A 17836-nucleotide genomic window follows, 5' to 3' on the forward strand; every position below is an offset into this window, starting at 1 on the left:
AAAACACGTCAAAAACACCCCAAAAAATATCGGCATCACCCCCAAAACTGGAAGAAAATACGCCAAAACCATAGATCCACCCCAAAACCACCCTAAACCTACCTGATCTTCTCCAAAAACCACAATTTACCCTTTTCCAACACGATGACCAACGAGAACCCAACAGAACCCAACAGAGACCCCAAAAAACGTCAAAAACACCCCAAACAAGAACGGCATCACCCCCAAAACTGGAAGAAAATCCCCCAAAACCATAGATCCACCCCAAAACCACCCTAAACCTACCTGATGTTCTCCAAAACCCACAATCCACACCTATTTAACATAATGACAAACAAGAACCCAACAAAATCTAATGGAGACACCAAAAAACGTCAAAAACTCCCCAAACAAGAAAAGGATCACCACCAAAACTGGAAGAAAATCCCCCAAAACCATAGATCCACCCCAAAGACACCCTAAACCTACCTGATCTTCTCCAAAACCCACAATTTACCCTTTTCCACCATGATGATCAACGAGAACAAAACAAAACCCAACGGAGACCCCAAAACACTTCAAATACACCCCAAAAAAGAACAGGACCACGCCAAAAAATAGAAGAAAACCCCAAATACCATAGATCCACCCCAAAGACACCCTAAACCTACCTGATGTTCTCCTAATCCCAAAGCACACTCCCAACCACCATAAAACACATTAGGAATTCAACGAAACGCAACGGAAACCCCAAAACACTTCAAAATCACCCGAAGAAAGGAGAGGATCACTCCCCCAAAAAGAAGAAAACCCCAAATACCATGAATCCACGCGAAAACTCCCCCTAAACCTACCTGAAGTTCTCCAAAACCCACAATTTACACTTTTACAACACGATGACCAACGAGAACCCAACAAAACCCAACAGAGACCCCAAAAAACGTCAAAAACACCCAAACAAGAACGGCATCACCCCCAAAACTGGAAGAAAATCCCCCAAAACCATAGATCCACCCGAAAACCACCCTAAACCTACCTGATCTTCTCCAAAAACCACAATCCACACCTATTTGACATAATGACAAACAAGAACCCAACAAAACCTAATGGACACACCAAAACACGTCAAAAACACCCCAAACAAGAACGGCATCACCACCAAAACTGGAAGAAAATACACCAAATCCATAGATCCACCCCAAAACCACCCTAAACCTACCTGATGTTCTCCAAAACCCACAATTTACCCTTTTCCACCATGATGACCAACGAGAACCAAACAAAACCCAACGGAGACCCCAAAACACTTCAAATACACCCCCAAAAAGAACAGGATCACGCCAAAAAATAGAAGAAAACCCCAAATACCATAGATCCACCCCAAAGACACCCTAAACCTACCTGATGTTCTCCTAATCCCAAAGCACACTCCAAACCACCATAAAACACATTAGGAATTCAACGAAACGCAACGGAAACCCCAAAACACTTCAAAATCACCCGAAGAAAGGAGAGGATCACTCCCCCAAAAAGAAGAAAACCCCAAATACCATGAATCCACGCGAAAACTCCCCCTAAACCTACCTGAAGTTCTCCAAAACCCACAATTTACACTTTTACAACACGATGACCAACGAGAACCCAACAAAACCAAACAGAGACCACAAAAACCTTAAAAAATACCCCAAACAAGAATGGCATCACCCCGAAAACTGGAAGAAAACCCCCAAAACAATAGATCCACCCCAAAGACACCCTAAACCTACCTGATGTTCTCCAAAAACCACAATTTACCCTTTTCCAACACGATGACTGTTGCAGGAAGCACGGTCGAAAGCACGACAGACACACAGTAGAGTCAGATCATGCTCCATTTTATTGCCCGAATAGCCTAACTTTTATAGAGAACTTAACAGGGGTGGACAGTGTTTCACACAAGATTATTGGTCAAAGCACTCAGAAAAACAACCAGAAGAAAACAACCCCACCTGCAAGAAAACAGTCCCCTTGTGATTAGCAGTCACATAGACCTTGTCCTTGAGGCCAGCTACTGGTAACAATATTTTCCTGAATTCCTCAATTGGGCGATGTGGGAACACTGTCATGGGAACTTCTCATAGTTGCCCTGGTAGCTTGGTTTGCTCAGCTACAGCAAGCCATGGGATTTTTGCTGTTTCAAGAAATCCCTCAACAATTCCCCCTTCTTTTTTTTGAGCAAACCAAGCCTGACACAGCAGTTTTACAAGTAACTCTTTAGCTATACTTACAACACACAACGATAATTACCACCACCATAAACCAAATCCTTAATCCCCTTGTGATTAAACCCAGCAACCATCTACACTTTGTTTCAAACAAGTCAGTGAACCATTGATTGAAAGGATTGATACCATATTGAATCTTTCTCATGTGCTCTTTCAGGAAAGTAATGGATTTGTGAATTGACTCATTATGATCAGAAAGGTTTAAACAGTACATTCCCTTAAAGTCCTCACACCCATTCCTTTGAGCCAAAAGCAAGATGTCAATAGCAGCTTGATCCTGTAAAAGCACATGTCGCAGACTATTTTGATCTGGTAACATCTCCTCAAGTATCTCTGTCATGGCATAGGCCTGCCTCTCGGCCCAGCATACCAATTTTTCTAAGTTGTTACGTGTGGCCGCAGATGCCACTCCAGGCACTGAAATTGCTAATGCCGCTCTAGCTGCAACCCCACACAATTCAACATTATCATTGCAATCCAATGCAAGCAATGTCCATTGTCATGTCTGGTGATCTCACACAACTGTAACAAGCTAGGAGCAAATACAATGAGTTTATCTATGTAACATGGACATCTGATAGCATTTGCAGGGATACCCTGCCAGGCCCCATCCCCACAAATCAGAAGCACATCAGGAGGTAAGGCCAAAGCTGTACGATTGTTCCAAACACTGTAGTTGTTACCCCTTGTCTCCGTGCTATAAACCCCTAAACCCTGCTTAGCAGCGTCATTGCAATCACAGGTGTTATTTGTGTCTTTGTACCAGTATGGCCTTTTCCAGGTTCCTGTAGCAGGAATCATCTGATATCCACGGCTACGTTCACTTTTGTAGCCACCTTTCAGGTTGATACACATTTGACTACAGATACCAAGGTTTTGACATTCATCAATGTCTCCACAGTTTCTCTTGTCTATAAACTCAAACCCAGCTGGACAGTCACATTCATTTATGATGCATTCCTCCAGGGGCTCATCACCCCAGTCCTTGCAGTCTCTCTGCTGGTTACACACTTTATTGATATCTATGCATTCTCCACTTCTGCACTTGAATTTGCCAGGTCCAGAACACTGAATAACATTGTTACAGTTTGCTTCATCAGTGCCATACAGACAGTCTCTCACACCACTGCACTGCCTACTCCCATGGACACAGTTCCCATCTTCACATCTGAACTGGTCTGGCCTGCAGGTCCGAGAAGGGCAGTTAATTTCATCACTTCCATCCTTGCAATCAGGATCTCCATCACATCGCCACTTCTTGTGGATACATTCACCTGAGCCGCACTGCACCTCACTCGTAGCACACTTCACTGGAGGTGCAGGCTGGCGGCCACACTGCTCCAAAGATTCATCCGAGTGGTTGGAGCAGTCAGCATCATCATCACACACCCAGCTGATAGGGATGCAGGTAGAACTCTTGCACTGAAACTCATGAACACCACAGGTAGGAGGTGCACACTCCAACTCATCGCTACCATCACTGCAGTCATCTTGAACATTGCAGACAAAGCTTTTGGAAATACATTGCCCACTACTGCATGTGAATTCTGCTGCACTACAAGTCACAATGCCACAACTCTCTTCATCTTCTCCACTGTCGCAGTCCTTTTCACCATCACATTTCCAGGACACTGGGATACACTGGGTTGACTGAGGACCACACCTGATTTCATTTACCCGGCATGTTCTCGTATGACACAGCTCAGCACTCTCATCAGACCCATTTTCACAGTCCGGATCCCCATCACACTGCCATCTATTTGGCACACACTGACCACTGTTGCACACAAAGTCAGATTCAGCACACGTCTTCTTCACACAAGCACTCTCATCACTGCCATCTGAGCAGTCTTCACATTTTGCTCTAGCACCGTCGGCAGCAGTGCACAGGCCGGCGAGGGCGAGCAGCAGGCAGAGTGCCCCGCAGCGCGGCAGCGCCCGCCACCGCCCCACACCTGTGTCACTTATACTACTCCTATTACCCGTGCTGTTAGTGTCAGTGGCATCCTCCTGGTTCTGTTTCTGTCTTTGTCGCCCCTTACTCTCCCCCTTTTCTTTTTGCCACTGACCATTCACCACAAATGGATGAGACACATGATTACTAGTTAGGAAAGAGAGTGTAACGTCTGCTATACGGCTGCAGGCAGTGCCGGCTGCAACCTTAGAAGCTGTTTGTGAAACAGCCTGCCGGTGGTCATTTGGCAGTGTAATCTGCGTCTCTGCACTCCTGCCCTGCAATAGAGCTAAATCGTCATTAATAGTCTGTAGAATGTGGCAACCCCACGGAATGTTATCCAGAAACATAGTTATAACACCGATCTGGGGACGAATAGTCTTTTTTGCATTGCAAGATAACCCTCTTATACAAAGAATGCCAGAGAGAAGCAGCACAGCCGCCGCTGCCTCCATGGTTACGTCAGACAGGCTGCAGGGTCCTGATGTCCGCCCCTCTGCTCTGTGCCGACTCGCCACACGGTGAGGGTCGGCTGCCATTGTCCACTGATGCCTCTGGTCTCCCGTAGCAACTCGATCTCGGATGGCCCGTATCGCACCGCGATTCCGCGTCTCTCCGCGATTCCGCGTCTCACTGCAATTCCCTTTTCCGCGTCTCTCCGCGATTCCGCGTCTCACCGCGATTCCGCGTCTCTCCGCGATTCCTTTTTCCACGTCTCTCCGCGATTCCACGTCCCGCCGCAACTCCGTTTCCCGCGGCCCTCCGCAAATTCCACGTCCCGCCGCAACTCTAATTCCCGCGGCCCTCCGCAAATTCCACGTCCCGCCGCAACTCCGTTTCCCGCGGCCCTCCGCAAATTCCACGTCCCGCCGCAACTCTAATTCCCGCGGCCCTCCGCAAATTCCACGTCCCGCCGCAACTCTAATTCCCGCGGCCCTCCGCAAATTCCACGTCCCGCCGCAACTCTAATTCCCGCGGCCCTCCGCAATTCCACGTCCCGCCGCAAAACCCCGTTCCCCGCGGTTTTCCGCGTGTCTCAGCGGGAATACCACGCCTCACCGTGAGTCCTGTGTACCGTGTTTCTGGGCCGGTGTCCGGTCCGCTCAAGCGCCGGTCGGATGGGCGCTCTGAAGTCCCGACGGCACGGCGAGGTCGCGGCGCCGCTGGTCCCGGCGCCGCTGGTCTCCTGGTCTACCTGCGTTCGGATGTGCCGGCGCCGCTGGTGTCCCGCTGCGCTGCGATGTTTGTCCCGGCGAAGCTGCAATGTTCCGTTCGGGTCCTGTTCAGGTCTCAGCCTGTTCGGGCGCCATATGTTGCAGGAAGCACGGTCGAAAGCACGACAGACACACAGTAGAGTCAGATCATGCTCCTTTTTATTGCCCGAATAGCCTAAATTTTATAGAGAACTTAACAGGGGTGGACAGTGTTTCACACAAGATTATTGGTCAAAGCACTCAGAAAAACAACCAGAAGAAAACAACCCCACCTGCAAGAAAACAGTCCCCTTGTGATTAGCAGTCACATAGACCTTGTCCTTGAGGCCAGCTACTGGTAACAATATTTTCCTGAATTCCTCAATTGGGCGATGTGGGAACACTGTCATGGGAACTTCTCATAGTTGCCCTGGTAGCTTGGTTTGCTCAGCTACAGCAAGCCATGGGATTTTTGCTGTTTCAAGAAATCCCTCAACAGATGACCAACGAGAACCCAACAGAACCCAACAGAGACCCCAAAAAACGTCAAAAACACCCCAAACAAGAACGGCATCACCACCAAAACTGGAAGAAAATCCCCCAAAACCATAGATCCACCCCAAAACCACCCTAAACCTACCTGATGTTCTCCAAAACCCACAATTTAACCTTTTCCACCATGATAACCAACGAGAACCCAACAAAACCCAACGGAGACCCCAAAAAACGTCAAAAACACCCCAAACAAGAACGGCATCACCCCCAAAACTGGAAGAAAATACGCCAAAACCATAGATCCACCCCAAAACCACCCTAAACCTACCTGATCTTCTCCAAAAACCACAATTTACCCTTTTCCAACACGATGACCAACGAGAACCCAACAGAACCCAACAGAGACCCCAAAAAACGTCAAAAACACCCCAAACAAGAACGGCATCACCCCCAAAACTGGAAGAAAATACGCCAAAACCATAGATCCACCCCAAAACCACCCTAAACCTACCTGATGTTCTCCAAAACCCACAATCCACACCTATTTAACATAATGACAAACAAGAACCCAACAAAACCTAATGGAGACCCCAAAACACGTAAAAAACACCCCAAAAAATATCGGCATCACCCCCAAAACTGGAAGAAAATCCCCCAAAACCATAGATCCACCCCAAAACCACCCTAAACCTCCCTGATGTTCTCCAAAACCCAGAATTTACCCTTTTCCACCATGATAACCAACGAGAACCCAACAAAACCCAACGGAGACCCCAAAACACTTCAAATACACCCCAAAAAAGAACAGGATCACGCCAAAAAATAGAAGAAAACCCCAAATACCATAGATCCACCCCAAAGACACCCTAAACCTAAATGATGTTCTCCTAATCCCAAAGCACACTCCAAACCACCATAAAACACATTAGGAATTCAACGAAACGCAACGGAAACCCCAAAACACTTCAAAATCACCCGAAGAAAGGAGAGGATCACTCTCCCAAAAAGAAGAAAACCCCAAATACCATGAATCCACGCGAAAACTCCCCCTAAACCTACCTGAAGTTCTCCAAAAACCACAATTTACACTTTTACAACACGATGACCAACGAGAACCCAACAAAACCAAACAGAGACCACAAAAACCTTAAAAAATACCCCAAACAAGACTGGCATCACCACCAAAACTGGAAGAAAACCCCCAAAACCATAGATCCACCCCAAAGACACCCTAAACCTACCTGATGTTCTCCAAAAACCACAATTTACCCTTTTCCACCATGATGACCAACGAGAACCAAACAAAACCCAACGGAGACCCCAAAACACTTCAAATACACCCCAAAAAAGAACAGGATCACGCCAAAAAATAGAAGAAAACCCCAAATACCATAGATCCACCCCAAAAACACCCTAAACCTACCTGATGTTCTCCTAATCCCAAAGCACACTCCAAACCACCATAAAACACATTAGGAATTCAACGAAACGCAACGGAAACCCCAAAACACTTCAAAATCACCCGAAGAAAGGAGAGGATCACTCCCCCAAAAAGAAGAAAACCCCAAATACCATGAATCCACGCGAAAACTCCCCCTAAACCTATCTGAAGTTCTCCAAAACCCACAATTTACCCTTTTCCAACACGATGACCAACGAGAACCCAACAGAACCCAACAGAGACCCCAAAAAACGTCAAAAACACCCCAAACAAGAACGGCATCACCCCCAAAACTGGAAGAAAATCCCCCAAAACCATAGATCCACCCCAAAACCACCCTAAAACTACCTGATGTTCTCCAAAACCCACAATCCACTCCTATTTAACATAATGACAAACAAGAACCCAACAAAACCTAATGGAGACCCCAAAACACGTAAAAAACACCCCAAAATATATCGGCATCACCCCCAAAACTGGAAGAAAATACGCCAAAACCATAGATCCAACCCAAAGACACCCTAAACCTACCTGATGTTCTCCAAAAACCACAATTTACCCTTTTCCAACACGATGACCAACGAGAACCCAACAGAACCCAACGGAGACCCCAAAAAACGTCAAAAACACCCCAAACAAGAACGGCATCACCACCAAAACTGGAAGAAAATCCGCCAAAACCATAGATCCACCCCAAAACCACCCTAAACCTACCTGATGTTCTCCAAAAACCACAATTTACCCTTTTCCAACACGATGACCAACGAGAACCCAACAGAACCCAACAGAGACCCCAAAAAACGTCAAAAACACCCCAAACAAGAACGGCATCACCCCCAATACTGGAAGAAAATACACCAAAACCATAGATCCACCCCAAAACCACCCTAAACCTACCTGATGTTCTCCAAAACCCACAATTTACCCTTTTCCACCATGATGACCAACGAGAACCAAACAAAACCCAACGGAGACCCCAAAACACTTCAAATACACCCCAAAAAAGAACAGGATCACGCCAAAAAATAGAAGAAAACCCCAAATACCATAGATCCACCCCAAAGACACCCTAAACCTACCTGATGTTCTCCTAATCCCAAAGCACACTCCCAACCACCATAAAACACATTAGGAATTCAACGAAACGCAACGGAAACCCCAAAACACTTCAAAATCACCCGAAGAAAGGAGAGGATCACTCCCCCAAAAAGAAGAAAACACCAAATACCACGAATCCACGCGAAAACTCCCCCTAAACCTACCTGAAGTTCTCCAAAACCCACAATTTACACTTTTCCAACACGATGACCAACGAGAACCCAACAAAACCAAACAGAGACCACAAAAACCTTAAAAAATACCCCAAACAAGAATGGCATCACCACCAAAACTGGAAGAAAATCCCCCAAAACCATAGATCCACCCCAAAACCACCCTAAACCTACCTGATCTTCTCCAAAACCCACAATCCATTCCTATTTAACATAATGACAAACAAGAACCCAACAAAACCTAATGGAGACCCCAAAACACGTAAAAAACACCCCAAAAAATATCGGCATCACCACCAAAAATGGAAGAAAATCCCCCAAAACCATAGATCCACCCCAAAACCACCCTAAACCTACCTGATGTTCTCCAAAACCCACAATCCACACCTATTTAACATAATGACAAACAAGAACCCAACAAAACCTAATGGAGACACCAAAACACGTCAAAAACACCCCAAACAAGAACGGCATCACCCCCAAAACTGGAAGAAAATCCCCCAAAACCATAGATCCACCCCAAAGACACACTAAACCTACCTGATGTTCTCCAAAAACCACAATTTACACTTTTCCAACACGATGACCAACGAGAACCCAACAGAACCCAACAGAGACCCCAAAAAACGTCAAAAACACCCCAAACAAGAACGGCATCACCCCCAAAACTGGAAGAAAATCCCCCAAAACCATAGATCCACCCCAAAACCACCCTAAACCTACCTGATGTTCTCCAAAACCCACAATCCACTCCTATTTAACATAATGACCAACAAGAACCCAACAAAACCTAATGGAGACCCCAAAACACGTAAAAAACACCCCAAAAAATATCGGCGTCACCACCAAAACTGGAAGAAAATCCCCCAAAAACATAGATCCACCCCAAAACCACCCTAAACCTACCTGATGTTCTCCAAAACCCACAATTTACCCTTTTCCACCATGATAACCAACGAGAACCCAACAAAACCCAACGGAGACCCCAAAAAACGTCAAAAACACCCCAAACAAGAACGGCATCACCCCCAAAACTGGAAGAAAATCCCCCAAAACCATAGATCCACCCCAAAACCACCCTAAACCTACCTGATGTTCTCCAAAACCCACAATTTACCCTTTTCCAACACGATGACCAACGAGAACCCAACAGAACCCAACAGAGACCCCAAAAAACGTCAAAAACACCCCAAACAAGAACGGCATCACCACCAAAACTGGAAGAAAATCCCCCAAAACCATAGATCCACCCCAAAACCACCCTAAACCTACCTGATGTTCTCCAAAACCCACAATCCAAACCTATTTAACATAAAGACCAACAGGAACACAACAAAACCCAACGGAGACCCCAAAACACTTCAAATACACCCAAAAACAGAGAAAAGGATCACGCCAAAAAATAGAAGAAAACCCCAAATACCATAGATCCACCCCAAACACACCCTAAACCTACCTGATGTTCTCCTAATCCCAAAGCACACTCCAAACCACCATAAAACACATTAGGAATTCAACGAAACGCAACGGAAACCCCAAAACACTTCAAAATCACCCGAAGAAAGGAGAGGATCACTCCCCCAAAAAGAAGAAAACCCCAAATACCATGAATCCACGCGAAAACTCCCCCTAAACCTACCTGAAGTTCTCCAAAACCCACAATTTACACTTTTACAACACGATGACCAACGAGAACCCAACAAAACAAAACAGAGACCACAAAAACATTAAAAAATACCCCAAACAAGAATGGCATCACCCCCAAAACTGGAAGAAAACCCCCAAAACCATAGATCCACCCCAAAGACACCCTAAAACTACCTGATGTTCTCCAAAAACCACAATTTACCCTTTTCCAACACGATGACCAACGAGAACCCAACAGAACCCAACAGAGATCCCAAAAAACGTCAAAAACACCCCAAACAAGAACGGCATCACCCCCAAAACTGGAAGAAAATCCCCCAAAACCATAGATCCACGCCAAAACCACCCTAAAACTACCTGATGTTCTCCAAAACCCACAATCCACTCCTATTTAACATAATGACAAACAAGAACCCAACAAAACCTAATGGAGACCCCAAAACACGTAAAAAACACCACAAAAAATATCGGCATCACCCCCAAAACTGGAAGAAAATACGCCAAAACCATAGATCCACCCCAAAACCACCCTAAAACTACCTGATGTTCTCCAAAAACCACAATATACCCTTTTCCACCATGATAACCAACGAGAACCCAACAAAACACAACGGAGACCCCAAAAAACGTCAAAAACACCCCAAACAAGAACGGCATCACCCCCAAAACTGGAAGAAAATCCCCCAAAACCATAGATCCACCCCAAAGACACCCTAAACCTACCTGATGTTCTCCAAAACCCACAATCCACACCTATTTAACATAATGACAAACAAGAACACAACAAAACCTAATGGAGACACCAAAACACGTCAAAAACACCCCAAACAAGAACGGCATCACCACCAAAACTGGAAGAAAATCCCCCAAAACCATAGATCCACCCCAAAGACACACTAAACCTACCTGATGTTCTCCAAAAACCACAATTTACCCTTTTCCAACACGATGACCAACGAGAACCCAACAGAACCCAACAGAGACCCCAAAAAACGTCAAAAACACCCCAAACAAGAACGGCATCACCACCAAAACTGGAAGAAAACCCCCAAAACCATAGATCCACCCCAAAACCACCCTAAACCTACCTGATCTTCTCCAAAACCCACAATCCACACCTATTTAACATAATGACAAACAAGAACCCAACAAAACCTAATGGAGACACCAAAACATGTCAAAAACACCCCAAACAAGAACGGCATCACCACCAAAACTGGAAGAAAATCCCCCAAAACCATAGATCCACCCCAAAGACACCCTAAACCTACCTGATGTTCTCCAAAAAACACAATTTACACTTTTCCAACACGATGACCAACGAGAACCCAACAGAACCCAACAGAGACCCCAAAAAACGTCAAAAACACCCCAAACAAGAACGGCATCACCACCAAAACTGGAAGAAAATCCCCCAAAACCATAGATCCAACCCAAAACCACCCTAAAACAACCTGATGTTCTCCAAAACCCACAATCCACTCCTATTTAACATAATGACAAACAAGAACCCAACAAAACCTAAAGGAGACCCCAAAACACGTAAAAAACACCCCAAAAAATATCGGCATCACCCCCAAAACGGGAAGAAAATCCCCCAAAACCATAGATCCACCCCAAAGACACCCTAAACCTACCTGATGTTCTCCAAAAACCACAATTTACCCTTTTCCACCATGATAACCAACGAGAACCCAACAAAACCCAACGGAGACCCCAAAAAACGTCAAAAACACCCCAAACAAGAACGGCATCACCCCCAAAACTGGAAGAAAATCCCCCAAAACCATAGATCCACCCCAAAGACACCCTAAACCTACCTGATGTTCTCCAAAACCCACAATCCACACCTATTTAACATAATGACAAACAAGAACCCAACAAAACCTAATGGAGACACCAAAACACGTCAAAAACACCCCAAACAAGAACGGCATCACCACCAAAACTGGAAGAAAATCCCCCAAAACCATAGATCCACCCCAAAGACACCCTAAACCTACCTGATGTTCTCCAAAAAACACAATTTACACTTTTCCAACACGATGACCAACGAGACCCCAACAGAACCCAACAGAGACCCCAAAAAACGTCAAAAACACCCCAAACAAGAACGGCATCACCACCAAAACTGGAAGAAAATCCCCCAAAACAATAGATCCACCCCAAAACCACCCTAAAACTACCTGATGTTCTCCAAAACCCACAATCCACTCCTATTTAACATAATGACAAACAAGAACCCAACAAAACCTAATGGAGACCCCAAAACACGTAAAAAACACCCCAAAAAATATCGGCATCACCCCCAAAACTGGAAGAAAATCCCCCAAAACCATAGATCCACCCCCAAAACACCCTAAACCTACCTGATGTTCTCCAAAACCCACAATTTACCCTTTTCCACCATGATAACCAACGAGAACCCAACAAAACCCAACGGAGACCCCAAAAAACGTCAAAAACACCCCAAACAAGAACGGCATCACCCCCAAAACTGGAAGAAAATCCCCCAAAACCATAGATCCACCCCAAAACCACCCTAAACCTACCTGATGTTCTCCAAAACCCACAATCCAAACCTATTTAACATAAAGACCAACAGGAACACAACAAAACCCAACGGAGACCCCAAAACACTTCAAATACACCCAAAAACAGAGAAAAGGATCACGCCAAAAAATAGAAGAAAACCCCAAATACCATAGATCCACCCCAAACACACCCTAAACCTACCTGATGTTCTCCTAATCCCAAAGCACACTCCAAACCACCATAAAACACATTAGGAATTCAACGAAACGCAACGGAAACCCCAAAACACTTCAAAATCACCCGAAGAAAGGAGAGGATCACTCCCCCAAAAAGAAGAAAACCCCAAATACCATGAATCCACGCGAAAACTCCCCCTAAACCTACCTGAAGTTCTCCAAAACCCACAATTTACACTTTTACAACACGATGACCAACGAGAACCCAACAAAACCAAACAGAGACCACAAAAACCTTAAAAAATACCCCAAACAAGAATGGCATCACCCCCAAAACTGGAAGAAAATCCCCCAAAACCATAGATCCACCCCAAAACCACCCTAAAACTACCTGATGTTCTCCAAAAAACACAATTTACCCTTTTCCACCATGATAACCAACGAGAACCCAACAAAACCCAACGGAGACCCCAAAAAACGTCAAAAACACCCCAAACAAGAACGGCATCACCCCCAAAACTGGAAGAAAATCCCCCAAAACCATAGATCCACCCCAAAGACACCCTAAAACTACCTGATGTTCTCCAAAACCAACAATCCACTCCTATTTAACATAATGACAAACAAGAACCCAACAAAACCTAATGGAGACCCCAAAACACGTAAAAAACACCCCAAAAAATATCGGCATCACCCCCAAAACTGGAAGAAAATACGCCAAAACCATAGATCCACCCCAAAACCACCCTAAACCTACCTGATGTTCTCCAAAACCCACAATTTACCCTTTTCCACCATGATAACCAACGAGAACCCAACAAAACCCAACGGAGACCCCAAAAAACGTCAAAAACACCCCAAACAAGAACGGCATCACCCCCAAAACTGGAAGAAAATCCCCCAAAACCATAGATCCACCCCAAAACCACCCTAAACCTACCTGATCTTCTCCAAAAACCACAATTTACCCTTTTCCAACACGATGACCAACGAGAACCCAACAGAACCCAACAGAGACCCCAAAAAACGTCAAAAACACCCCAAACAAGAACGGCATCACCCCCAAAACTGGAAGAAAATCCCCCAAAACCATAGATCCACCCCAAAACCACCCTAAACCTACCTGATGTTCTCCAAAACCCACAATCCAAACCTATTTAACATAAAGACCAACAGGAACACAACAAAACCCAACAGAGACCCCAAAACACTTCAAATACACCCAAAAACAGAGAAAAGGATCACGCCAAAAAATAGAAGAAAACCCCAAATACCATAGATCCACCCCAAACACACCCTAAACCTACCTGATGTTCTCCTAATCCCAAAGCACGCTCCAAACCACCATAAAACACATTAGGAATTCAATGAAACGCAACGGAAACACCAAAACACTTCAAAATCACCCGAAGAAAGGAGAGGATCACTCGCCCAAAAAGAAGAAAACCCCAAATACCATGAATCCACGCGAAAACTCCCCCTAAACCTACCTGAAGTTCTCCAAAACCCACAATTTACCCTTTTCCAACACGATGACCAACGAGAACCCAACAGAACCCAACAGAGATCCCAAAAAACGTCAAAAACACCCCAAACAAGAACGGCATCACCACCAAAACTGGAAGAAAATCCCCCAAAACCATAGATCCACCCCAAAGACACCCTAAACCTACCTGATGTTCTCCAAAAAACACAATTTACCCTTTTCCAACACGATGACCAACGAGAACCCAACAGAACCCAACAGAGACCCCAAAAAACGTCAAAAACACCCCAAACAAGAACGGCATCACCACCAAAACTGGAAGAAAATCCCCCAAAACCATAGATCCACCCCAAAACCACCCTAAACCTACCTGATGTTCTCCAAAACCCACAATCCAAACCTATTTAACATAAAGACCAACAGGAACCCAACAAAACCTAACGGAGACCCCAAAACACTTCAAATACACCCAAAAACAGAGAAAAGGATCACGCCAAAAAATAGAAGAAAACCCCAAATACCATAGATCCACCCCAAAGACACCATAAACCTACCTGATGTTCTCCTAATCCCAAAGCACACTCCAAACCACCATAAAACACATTAGGAATTCAACGAAACGCAACGGAAACCCCAAAACACTTCAAAATCACCCGAAGAAAGGAGAGGATCACTCCCCCAAAAAGAAGAAAACCCCAAATACCATGAATCCACGCGAAACTCCCCTAAACCTACCTGAAGTTCTCCAAAACCACAATTTACACTTTTACAACACGATGACCAACGAGAACCCAACAAAACCAAACAGAGACCACAAAAACCTTAAAAATACCCCAAACAAGAATGGCATCACCCCCAAAACTGGAATAAAACCCCCAAAACCATAGATCCACCCCAAAGACACCCTAAACCTACCTGATGTTCTCCAAAAACCACAATTTACCCTTTTCCAACACGATGACCAACGAGAACCCAACAGAACCCAACAGAGATCCCAAAAAACGTCAAAAACACCCCAAACAAGAACGGCATCACCCCCAAAACTGGAGGAAAATCCCCCAAAACCATAGATCCACGCCAAAACCACCCTAAAACTACCTGATGTTCTCCAAAACCAACAATCCACTCCTATTTAACATAATGACAAACAAGAACCCAACAAAACCTAATGGAGACCCCAAAACACGTAAAAAACACCCCAAAAAATATCGGCATCACCCCCAAAACTGGAAGAAAATACGCCAAAACCATAGATCCACCCCAAAACCACCCTAAACCTACCTGATGTTCTCCAAAACCCACAATTTACCCTTTTCCACCATGATAACCAACGAGAACCCAACAAAACCCAACGGAGACCCCAAAAAACGTCAAAAACACCCCAAACAAGAACGGCATCACCCCCAAAACTGGAAGAAAATCCCCCAAAACCATAGATCCACCCCAAACCACCCTAAACCTACCTGATGTTCTCCAAAACCCACAATCCACTCCTATTTAACATAATGATAACAAGAACCCAACAAAAGCTCGACCTAATGGAGACCCCAAAACACGTAAAAAACACCCCAAAAAATATCGGCATCACCACCAAAACTGGAAGAAAATCCCCCAAAAACATAGATCCACCCCAAAACCACCCTAAACCTACCTGATGTTCTCCAAAACCCACAATTTACCCTTTTCCACCATGATAACCAACGAGAACCCAACAAAACCCAACAGAGACCCAAAAAAACGTCAAAAACACCCCAAACAAGAACGGCATCACCACCACAACTGGAAGAAAATCCGCCAAAACCATAGATCCACCCCAAAACCACCCTAAACCTACCTGATCTTCTCCAAAAAACCACAATTTACCCTTTTCCAACACGATGACCAACGAGAATCCAACAGAACCCAACAGAGACCCCAAAAAACGTCAAAACACCCCAAACAAGAACGGCATCACCACCACAACTGGAAGAAAATCCGCCAAACCATAGATCCACCCCAAAACCACCCTAAACCTACCTGATGTTCTCCAAAACCCACAATCCAAACCTATTTAACATAAAGACCACAGGAACACAACAAAACCCAACGGAGACCCCAAAACACTTCAAATACACCCAAAAAAGAACAGGACCACGCCAAAAACTAGAATAAAACCCCAAATACCATAGATCCACCCCAAACACACCCTAAACCTACCTGATGTTCTCCCTAATCCCAAAGCACACTCCAAACCACCATAAAACACTTAGGAATTCAACGAAACGCAACGGAAACCCCAAAACACTTCAAAATCACCCGAAGAAAGGAGAGGATCACTCCCCCCAAAACTGGAAGAAAACCCAAATACCATGAATCCACGCGAAACTCCCCCTAAACCTACCTGAAGTTCTCCAAAACCCACAATTTACACTTTTACAACACGATGACCAACGAGAACACAACAAAACCAAACAGAGACCACAAAAACCTTAAAAAATACCCCAAACAAGAATGGCATCACCCCCAAAACTGGAAGAAAACCCCCAAAACCATAGATCCACCCCAAAGACACCCTAAAACTACCTGATGTTCTCCAAAAACCACAATTTACCCTTTTCCAACACGAGTGACCAACGAGAACCCAACAGAACCCAACAGAGATCCCAAAAAACGTCAAAAACACCCCAAACAAGAACGGCATCACCCCCAAAACTGGAAGAAAATCCCCCAAAACCATAGATCCACCCAAAACACCCTAAACCTACCTGATCTTCTCCAAAAACCACAATTTACCCTTTTCCAACACGATGACCAACGAGAATCCAACAGAACCCAACAGAGACCCCAAAAAACGTCAAAAACACCCCAAACAAGAACGGCATCACCACCAAAACTGGAAGAAAATCCGCCAAAACCATAGATCCACCCCAAAACCACCCTAAACCTACCTGATGTTCTCCAAAACCACAATCCAAACCTATTTAACATAAAGACCAACAGGAACACAACAAAACCAAACGGAGACCCCAAAACACTTCAAATACACCCCAAAAAGAACAGGACCACGCCAAAAACTAGAATAAAACCCCAAATACCATAGATCCACCCCAAACACACCCTAAACCTACCTGATGTTTCTCCTAATCCCAAAGCACACTCCAAACCACCATAAAACACATTAGGAATTCAACGAAACGCAACGGAAACCCCAAAACACTTCAAAATCACCCGAAGAAAGGAGAGGATCACTCCCCCAAAAAGAAGAAAACCCCAAATACCATGAATCCACGCGAAAAACTCCCCCTAAACCTACCTGAAGTTCTCCAAAACCCACAATTTACACTTTTACAACACGATGACCAACGAGAACCCAACAAAACCAAACAGAGACCACAAAAACCTTAAAAAATACCCCA

At 44.9% G+C, this 17836-nt stretch overlaps 1 pseudogene across 2 annotated transcripts; it reads right to left on the reverse strand.

Annotated features, from left to right (window-relative positions):
• Window positions 1-1837: 1837 nt before the first annotated feature.
• On the reverse strand, window positions 1838-5571 carry LOC311429524 (very low-density lipoprotein receptor pseudogene; annotated as a pseudogene). 2 transcript variants are annotated; one of them, XR_014698865.1, is made up of 2 exons: window positions 5017-5571; window positions 1838-4887 (listed from the first exon to the last, which is right to left on the reverse strand). The product of XR_014698865.1 is annotated as a very low-density lipoprotein receptor pseudogene (transcript). The 2 variants fall into 2 exon arrangements; another variant differs by having other exon boundaries at window positions 1838-5158.
• Between the last annotated feature and the right edge of the window lie 12265 nt (window positions 5572-17836).

Source organism: Aythya ferina (assembly GCF_964211825.1).
Source record: "Aythya ferina genome assembly, contig: HAP1_SCAFFOLD_1308, whole genome shotgun sequence".
NCBI lineage: Eukaryota > Metazoa > Chordata > Aves > Anseriformes > Anatidae > Aythya > Aythya ferina.